Raw genomic sequence first — 10,255 nt, forward strand, 5'->3', positions numbered from 1 at the left:
GTTTTTTTTTTTTTTTTTTTTTTTTTTTTAGCTAACTGTCACACTAGTTATCTCAGTTGTGGTCCCAATTCCAGTTGGGCCTTCTTTGAACACCCAGAGCCTGTACAATCTATCCCTCTGGTCTTGAATCTAAACCCCTTGTATTAGTCTGTTTTGCCTCACTTTAATGAAATACTTCAGGAGGACTAGGTTTTAAAGAAAAGAGGTTCACCTAGCTCACAGTTGTGGAAATGCAAGGGCCTGAAGCCACCATAGGCTCAGTGCTGGTGAGGACTTCATGGTGGTTGGAGTCACAGTGGCAGGAGAGTATGGAGGAGGGAAAGATCTCATCTCAAAAATAAGAAGCCAGAGAGCCAGGGTTCCCACAGCCCCTTCCCAGGGCAGCTTCCCAGGGACATAAGGACTCTCCTCTACATATGTCACACCCTTCAGCGCCAATATACTAAGAACCAAGATCCCAACACCCTAATTCCCGAGGATACCCTCAGACTAAATCCAAAGCACAGCATCTTACCTCCTGGAAGTCTGTCTGGTCTTCCTCCTTTGTGCCCCCATCTCAACACATCAGACCTGGACTCAACATCCCCATTCTGCATCAGAGCTGCCCCAACATTATCCCATCCAGAAGCCTGGAGATAATATCCCCATCCTAAAACTGATTGCCAGACAGCTGCTGATTCAGTGAGGTGAAGACTTCACTGGCACTTTCTCATGAGAAAAATCCATGAAGATGATGAAAATGCTACACCTCCAAAGGATTTCCACCCACAGCCTTTGAGAGCAGGAAGGGGTACGCTGGCCATGTGAGACGCGCTCAGACTCCCCCAAGGGCCCAGAGCCACAGGAGCAACCTCTGACTCTATTTCTGGCATGGGAATGATGGGGGGAAATGCAATATGATGACAAAGGAGGATCACAGCTCTCCGATCACGGCTTTGTAAAAAGCACTGGGCCACGTGGAATGCAGTCTCTATCCAGATGACATCACTTACTTAACTGAACCTCAGTTTCACCAATTGTCAAACAGCAGTAACAGCTGCCCACCTCAAAGATACAGTGCCAATTAATTCTCACATGTAGCAGATATTCCTAAAATATCAGCTGTAGGATATCACAATGATGGAAAGGTTCCCTACCTTCAAGTTGCCGGCAGTCTGCCTATGAGGGGCCCCAAAAAACAGGCCATTTCAATAGAGTATAATATATGGTGTGATCGAAAAATGCAGTGGATGCTTAAGGGAAAAAAGATTTATTATAGTAAAAGACACATTGCTACTAATTTCCATAAAAACACTTCCTCTTGCTTCACACACACTTATCCCATCGTACTTGCCCCTTTCTGAAGCAGTTCCAGAGGTCCTCTTTCGTCAATGTCTTTAGTTGTACTGTTCTTGCTGCCTTGATGTCCTTAACTGATTCAAAATGTTTCCCTTTCATGATCATTTTGACTTTGAGGAAGAGCCAATGCATCACACAGTATCAGAACTGGTGAATAAAGTGGGTAAGGACACACCATCATGTTTTTAGGAGCCTCTCATTCTGTTGGATGGCACTTGGCATCAGCATTCACTGTATTTTGATCACATACCAATTCCCTCCTCCTTTCTCTCTTATTTTATCCTTTGCTACCAAAAAAAGTCTGTGAAATAAAGCTGGAGGACATCCTTGAGCACATAAAGACCATATTCATCCTAAAGTCAATCCATTGGTTGAACTTTCAGATATGTTCTTTCCCTCACCATTTGTAAAATTACAGCTTCTTACTCCAGGAGGAATTGGTACGATCAATTTTCGTGATATCGTGAAATGCTTGACCCTTTGCTATCAGGCCATCAGCAGAGTTCCCTTTAAAAAGATCCTGACTATACTCAAGGGAGCAAACATCTCCCGAAAGCTCACTGGAGAATTGGCTGATTCCAACCCTGGAACAGACATCTTGAAAGCCAAGCCAGAAATACGGTATAATCCTGGGAAGGAAGGAAGGATCCATGCAGGAGAGGAGTCCCAGAGACAGGGTTTGTCAAAGGACACAGAAGCCCACTGAAAGAGCTCCCAATTCCAAAAGCTGGAACAATTTTTAGAAACCAAAGAAAGTAGCATTGGACTAAAACCCGAAGTAGAAAATAAATAGCCATGAGTCCAAACTGATATCAATAAATACATAAATGGGAGAAAAGAGACAACTCTGCCATGCCGAAAAATTCCAAATAATGTATACAGACACGCTGTCCTCAAAGAGGTGCAACATAACTCCAACTCCTCACATAGAGCGGTGGAGTGGTGGGCCTAGTAACTCCTGCCAAAGGGCAGAGTGGAATGCAGGGTGGGGGTAGCTTTACAGAGGAGAGGGCAGACAGGTGCCACCTCAGCCAGGTGGTCAAGGTTAACCTCATGAGTGAAAGGCAGGTGCATGTGTGCAATTCCAGCACTCCCAACACTTGGGAGGCCAAGAAAGGAGGATCGAGAGTTTGAGGCTACCCTGGGCTCCATAGGGAGTTCACGGCCACCCTAGGCTACACAAGGGAGACCCTGCCTCAAAAACTTTGCCAACCAACAAACAGAAAGAGTAAAAGTCAGGGGGACAGAGTGAATCTTGACTCAAGGTGATTAGAACAGCACCTTGCCTCTGTGTCTTCTGCCAAAAAAACAAACAAACAAACAAACACATCTCCCCAGTTTGATCATGAAAAAACACCAGTCAAATTCCAAATGGAGGGACAGTCTATAAAATACCAGCTAGTGCTCCTCCAAAGGGTCATGGTCATCAAAGCTAAAAAAACATGAGACACCGTCACAGCAGAGTAGCCACGTAGACATGTCAACTAAATTTAATGTAGGTTGGAGTGGATCCCATAACAGAAAGGGGACTTTCCATGAAGAGGAATTCTGAATAAAGTAGGGCCCTTATTAACACTCACTTGTCAACTTGGGTCATTGGCTGCAGCAGCTGTGTAAGCTAATACTGTAACAGAGGAAGCAGGGTGCAGGGTCAATGAGAACTCTTTGTACTATTTTTGCAGTTTCTCTGTAACTCGAAAACTGTTCTAAAATTAAAAGTTCATTTTTTAAATGAAAAGGATTTCAAAAGCAACATTTGCAGTGAAGGCCATCTTGATGTACTTGTATGGTTTCAGAAAATAATGACTACATCCCCATGATGAAAAATGAGAGCTGGGGGGAAAATATTCTCCCAAGAGAACTTGCTAAGTGAGGTACAAGGCATAAGCTGCTCTCTCTGTCTTACTGGGTTAACACCGTACTTAAGCTGGGTTTGTCCTAGAGTGAAGACTGTCAAAACTTTCAATGGCTCTTGTCTAAAAAAACAGTGGTCCAATTCGACCACCAAGGAGTGAAAACTGTCCCATGTGATCATCTGCGGAAACCACTTCATTTCGTGTCTAATGCTTCCACATACACCCTTGAGTCACTTGACCCGGGGTCATCTGTATTCTCCATATTTATCTGTATATTTGGAATATTCCATAATCATGGTCACAATTTCAAGTTTGAAATTATTTCAGAATTGACCCCTCCCAAAGTTGCAAAGATAGTCTAAAACTTTCTTGTACACTTTTCACCCACCTTCCCCAAATGTTAACATCAACACAGAACAATGGTCACAACCCAGAGGTGAGGACTTAAGCAATTCTATTAACCAACCCACAGACTACAATCTACTGCCACCACTCATCCCATAATGGCCAGAAGCCCACACTGCATCTACCTGCCCTGTGTCCTTGTCTCCTTTGATATCTCCTTGACTGGGGTAGTTCTGTCTTCCTTCTTTCATGACCTTGACCCTTGGGAAGTCCCAAGATTAATCATGGAAGCCCATCTGAGACACCTACATTGGCCCCCAGCCTTATGAGGTCAACAACCATAATAGGGAATTGAGAGTTACAAAGTGGACTTGTCCTCAAGGCTGTACAATTAAGATAACCGACCAGGAAATGGAAGGGTGAGAAACTATCTCATTCTCAAAGACTATATGGTCCACAGAGATCTCAAAAAGCCCCAGTTGAAAATCAAGATCATTAAAGCCAGAACAACTGAGGGCTGGGGATTTGGCTCAGTGGTTCTGCCACCTGCCTCGCAAGCACAAGGCCCAGAGTTTGATCCCCGGTACCAAAAAGCAAAAACAGCCAGAACAACTGATCCAGGGGCATGACTTGCCTTGCTTCAAATCTCACCATACCCAGATGCCAAGAGTCAAATTCCAGGCCATAAGGGACAAATGCAGCATAGGATAGTCACTAAAATAACCCACAGTTATTTTTGCTTTATTAGTACAGTAAACTCACACCCTGAGATGTAATAAGACATGTGGCACAAAGAGGCATAATGAAGAACTAAAACTCCTTGTCTACTTCTGATGACATTAAGAGACTAGGTCTCTACCTGGTGCAGTGGCATATGCCTGTAGTCCCATACTTGGGAGGCTGAGGCAGGAGGATCTCCACTAGTTCAAGTCCAGCCACAAGCTGGCTACACAATGAGTCCTACCCTGTAAATCTGTCAGAACTTTGCTAATTTGTCCCTTGTTGAAGTCGGCCTGGTGTTCCTGTCCCCCTTTGGCTTTCCTCCTCGTGCTCAAGCATACGAATAAAAAAGCCTTGTTCCTGTGTGAAGGTGCTTCTGATTCCTCTCACAGAGCTCACAGCAGCCAGTGGAGTTGCTAACATTGCAAGTCTATGTCAGTATCTCCAAAACAGTTTTCTGCAGGCAGCTCTGCAGCTAGAGGCCAGGGTGTCAGGGAAGAGCCTGAGAGGGGTCCCTGACCCAGAGTCTGTGACTTCCAGCAAGTCCCAGACTGTACCCCACAGGGCAAACACAAATGGTGCTTAAGTCCAGCGTCTTAAGCACCTACCAGGGCTCCAAGCCCCTCGCTACCGAGATTCCCACTGGCTTGCAGGAGCCTGTGAGGCGGGCGAGTGTGTGCACAAGTCCACTGCCCAGGCGGGTCAGCCAGGAGCTCAGCCCCAGCAACCGGCCTCGGCCTGCAAGCCCTTGGTCTCCTGTTGTCCCAAAGTTTAGCATCAGAGACCAGATTACCAGAGCCAAGAGAATCTCCTCTCTGCCACGCTTCTGTTTTCAAGTTAGTCCTGTAGCAAACCCCACCACCGCCAACAGCCTCAGTAGAGATATGCGGTGCTCCAGCGCCGCCCAGCGTGCAAAGCCACGAAGTGCCGCCAGCATCCCCAGCCCGTCCTCGCAGCCAGTTGTCCCTGACAACTGAGGGGAGGTTCAGGACGGGCCAAAATGCATTTAAATTCGCCTGACTTCCGACTGTGCCGCGCAGGTATGGTTTATGGGGACACAGCACAGGAGTCCCCGCTCTCTACCCTTAACCCTGTCTTGTTCGTGGTTCTGACGCTTGTTTTTCTCGGATTTAAAATGTGGAAATAATGTGTGTGTATGATAGTAAGTGTGCACCAGAAGAAGTGTGCTCATCTGAGACCCCAATAAACGCATGTTTCCTCAGATCGTGCTCTCTACCCTCTTGTATAATGAGATATCCAGGACAGTCCAGCGCCATCAAAATTAAAGGGACAGTTCAAGATGGGTCTGATGCTTATCCAAAAACTGGGACAAACTAAAACCAGCGGGCCGCTGCATGAGCAGGCGCAGGGACTCTGCACCCCACTGTCTTGCTCTGAACACCCCCTCCGACAGCTGCTGGCTTTTCCCGTGAGACAGAAATGGTTATGAGGATGCCCACCCGGTAGGGCTGTTGTGAAGATTAAATACAGGCCTACATTTGTAAGTGTCAACTATCATTAATGACGTTTATTAGCGATTCATAGCCCTCCACCCCCAAAAGCCAGCATTTATTTGCCTGTTAATATTATAGGTACAGGGCAGTACTATATTATACCTCTGCAAGTGTAAAATAAATTGTACCTGATTTATGATATGCAGCTTTATCTGTAATTTTTAATGACATTGGTCTAGAATGTTTTCCTTAGGGTGGGGGGTGTTGCTCAGCAATACTCCACCTGCCTTGCAAGTGCAAGGTCCGGTTTGATTCTGAGTACTTGAAAAAAAAAATGGTGCCAGGTACCACAACAATAACAGAACTTTTCTATTTTTCTGGGGTTTTTTTTTCTGGTTTGTTTGTTTGTTTGTTTGTTTTTTGGCACCGGGGATTGAACTCGGGTCCTTGCGCTTGCAAGGCAGGCCGTGGTTTTTTGTTTTTTTTTTTCTTTTAATGGAGTGTGCTAGATGTCTATAATTTTGTTCAGATGGCAGCAGAATCTGGAAAACCTGTGTCATGGCTTGTGTTTAGATGACTCCCAAAGCCTCATGCCGAGGAGGTGGGACTTTCTTTTTCAGAGGCAGTTGAATCCGGAATGTGTGATCACTAAACCACTACATGTGAGTGATTACTCTGGCACCGCCCTATCCCCGGTAGTCTGGATGAGATAAAAGGGGTGGAAAGATGCTGTTAAATCCTCTCCTTACCTTTGCTACTTTATGCACTGATGCTGTTTCTGCGCTTCTGGGTCTATTTGTTATCCCTGCCTTGGAGCCAGCTGAAATGTGGACTGAAACCTCCGTGAACTGTAGGACAAATAAATCCCTTCCCCTTCAACTTGGATGTCAGCTATTTTGTCTCAGCAACAAGAGAAAAGTAACGAACAACCTGTTACTGCTATTATTAGCATTTATGTAAACATATATAACTTGAATTTTTGGAAACTACCTCTGTTGTCAACTCTGAAAAAAGTCTCCCAATTCACCACGTTAATAGCCAGATTAGTCCAGAAGTATTAAAGTTAATTTATTTTCCATTTGTATGGGGTAATGCACTGCATTAAATGTTAGGCCTTATCTACATGGGTTTGAAACTAATATTCTCTAAGTAATTTTTTTAAAAAAGAAAATACAACACTTCTCACCCTTTTAGCTAGTACACTCATGTTTTCCCCTAGTATCTTCCACCCACCCCCTGTCATCAACAACTCAGAGGAGTGGTCTATCTGGGCTTCCGTCCATGGCTGGCCGGCTCCAAGGCAGAACCATGATGGCAGAAAAGGCATGGCGAGGAAAGGTGCTCACCTTACAGCAGCCAGGAAGTGCAGAAAGGAAGAGCAGAGCAAACACTTTCAGTGGCACCCCTGTGACTTTCTCCAACCAGGCCACACCTCCTAACAACCCATCCAGCTGACAGGTGAGCAGCAGGAGATACTTCACAGTTAAGCGTCCCTGCCTCCCAAGTACTTTGAGTCTGGCTCCTCTGACAGCGTTCAAGATGAGGCAGGGTCGTGGGCACCCTTCCCAGCTTCAGAAGCAGCTTGGGCTGCGTATGCCTGCCAAGGAGGCCTTCCATCGTGACTGAACACTGCTCTGCGTCTGGTCCATGCTTCTCGCCTCGAAGTTCACTTTGCACACAAAACACATGAGCTTCTTTGGGCTCATACTTGCATGGTAGGCTTCTCATCCTCTACTTCCAACTTAACTTTATCCTTGTATTTAAGATGTGCTGTTTTTCAGTCTCAGAGCTTTTGGCTTTGTTCCTACTTCAGGCTGCTATCCTGTCTTTAAACTGGAATTTAAAGCATATGTCGGGCCAGGGATTTAGCTAAGTGGTGCCACCTGCCTCACAAGCTCAAGGTCCAGAGTTTGATCCCTGGTACCAAAAGAAAAAAAAAGAAAGAAAATACAGTTTGTAATCTAACTTTAAACAAAAGCATATATCTACATATGCTTGATGTGGATATTGGTGCATTTGGGTTAAATCAGCCTTTTATTCCCTTATCTCCTCTCTTGCCTTCTTTTGGGTTGTTTTTTTCACACTCCCCTGCTGTTATCTCATTCGTTTTCATTGTTACAAAACACCACAGAAATTAAAGCATGCACCCCTGCTTCATTAATTTCTTATATAAATTACTGCCTTCACCTATTTGAAAATAATACAAGGATCTCAGAACTGGATTTTTAACTCTATATTTGTTCCCAAAGAGTCTTCTAAAACTGCTTAGGTTCTCAGCCACTGCACCTGAATTGGCAAATTGGATTGAAGAGAAAAAAAAAACAGTAACAAATGAAGATCTTTGCTGGCTGGAATACAGGCCCTTGCTTTCTCCACAGCCCGTGGCTGCCTTACTAGACAGGGATGTCTTACTTCTGGCTTTTCTAGTTTTCTCAGCAGAAAGGTTGGTGCGAAACAACCTCACCATCCTTTGTTCACAGCTGAAGTCTCCACTGCCTGAGCCGTGGAATCAGATAAAAGTTCAAGGTCTGAAGGAGAACCATCCAGGGCTCAAATCCCAGTTGTATTAGGATCCAACTGTGTTGCTTCAGGCACACTGTTTAATCGTGGTGTCATCTGGAAACTGGAAGCAACAGTAGTACCTCCCGTGAGTTATCCTTCAACACTTTTTCAAGTGCAGGATAGCCCTTTGCACACAGCAGTGTTCAAACATGGGTGAGAGTTTGAAAGCATCTGAGTCGATCATTTGCAGTGCCGCGTAACTGGATAGGACAGCTTTCCTGCACCCTCCATGGAGGGTGGTGACTTACAGTGAGGGCCCTATACTGGCCATCAGGCTGCACTTGCTCCTTCTGTGGCTTTGGGACACTCATTGGGGAAGGGGATTAGCGCCCTATATGAACAATGTGCTCATTTTGCAAAGCAGATCAGCTGGAGGAAGTCAGAACCTAGCAGTAGGATCAGGAAGAGTGTTGACAAGATGAAACCGGTCCCCTGGGTTGGGGCCTCCCGGGTATGCCCAAGCACACAGGAGGCTCAGCTGTGATATCCAGGGCTCACTCTGGATGGACAGATCTGCTAGCCAAAGGCTTGCTGTGTCCACTCACTGAGAGTCTTGGCCAGCAAAGATGCCCCAGACTCTGAAACAGGGACCCCAAGCAATTACTGTGCTCTCTTCATAAGGGAAAGCTTTTTGTCAGAACCCATAGTACATTTTACTAAACACCTTGCACTGCTCCATAGCACCTGCATTCAAGAAGGATTCTTGTTGGCTTCTCTCTGGTCTTCAAGGTTTGGTTTAGAGGCCTGACGTGTTTATGTTGGGAGAACCAAAGCCTCGTTCCTGGGTGAGACGGAGATAAATGCACATGCTTTAGGCCCACGATGCAGTGGGCTTCTGTCCTGTTCCCAGGCTGCAGTTCAAGTATGAGGTGCTGGTGCTGTCACCTGCAGAGAGGAGGCTGCAGGCCACACTGGGCCTCCCAAACAGTGTGACGGTTGAGAACAGAACGTGCCGGAGCCTGGCCTGGTTTGCAGATCCAGAGCCACCATTATAGACACAGCAGTCCGTGGAGTCTTATAAAGGACTAAAGAAAGTTGATGCTGCCGTGGGACTGGACAATGGAGTATCCAAACACGGGCTTTTCTGACTGGAAGAGTCTAATTTCAAGCCAGGGGTGTGGTATGGGTCTGTGGGAGACTGAGACAGGATGATTCAAGCCCAGCCTGGGCAAGTTAAAGAGACACGAGACCCTATCTCAAAATAAAAAAGGGCCAGGAGTGCAATGCCTGCAGATGGGAAGCAGAGGCTGTTCATTTCCTCTGGAGCACTGCCCCTCAAAATACCACACCCCCTGTATGAATTCCACAGCTCCACCTCTCTAGTCCATAATTATTTCTGATCAGTTCATAATTTTCTCTGCATTCTTCCCCCCCACCCCATCCCTGGCTCAGGGAGGATCTAAGACCCATGGAGCATTTCTGCCAGCTATAAAAATCTAGACCCTCTCTGGATGCATCGACTGCATATCAGCCCTGAGACAAGCCATCCCGCATCGAGAACCCAACGGGGTTCAGATGTCCTCACTCTGTTGAATGCCCACCAGTTCCAATTTCTCCCAATTGCAAGCAGCAGTGAACATCCTGAAAGGTGACTCTCACACTGTAACAACAGCCTCTCAGACTCATTCCATACTGAGTTAAATCCCAGGCACTCTTCTAGAACTAAAAAGGGAACAATGAGCATAAATACGTTCCTCCAACTCAAAGTGCTCATATATTGCAGGTGAACAGATAAGGAAACAAATGTGCTCACTTCAGCAGCACATATACAAATAAGGAAACAAATGTAAAATGCAATAGTATTAAATGCAAAGAAGTAAATCAAGTTTCTAGGAAAAAAACTTCCCTAAGACAAAGAACTAGCAGTTAGGCTGAGATCTGCGGAATGATTAGTGTTAGTGAGACTCAGGGAAGGGACTATGTTCTTAGCAGAGAAGAGGGAGGAGAAGGAAGAGGGAGTGGGAAGGGAGAGGGGAGGGG

This window comes from Fukomys damarensis, unplaced genomic scaffold (genome assembly GCF_012274545.1).
Source record: "Fukomys damarensis isolate Sample0158 unplaced genomic scaffold, DMR_v1.0_HiC HiC_scaffold_17, whole genome shotgun sequence".
NCBI lineage: Eukaryota > Metazoa > Chordata > Mammalia > Rodentia > Bathyergidae > Fukomys > Fukomys damarensis.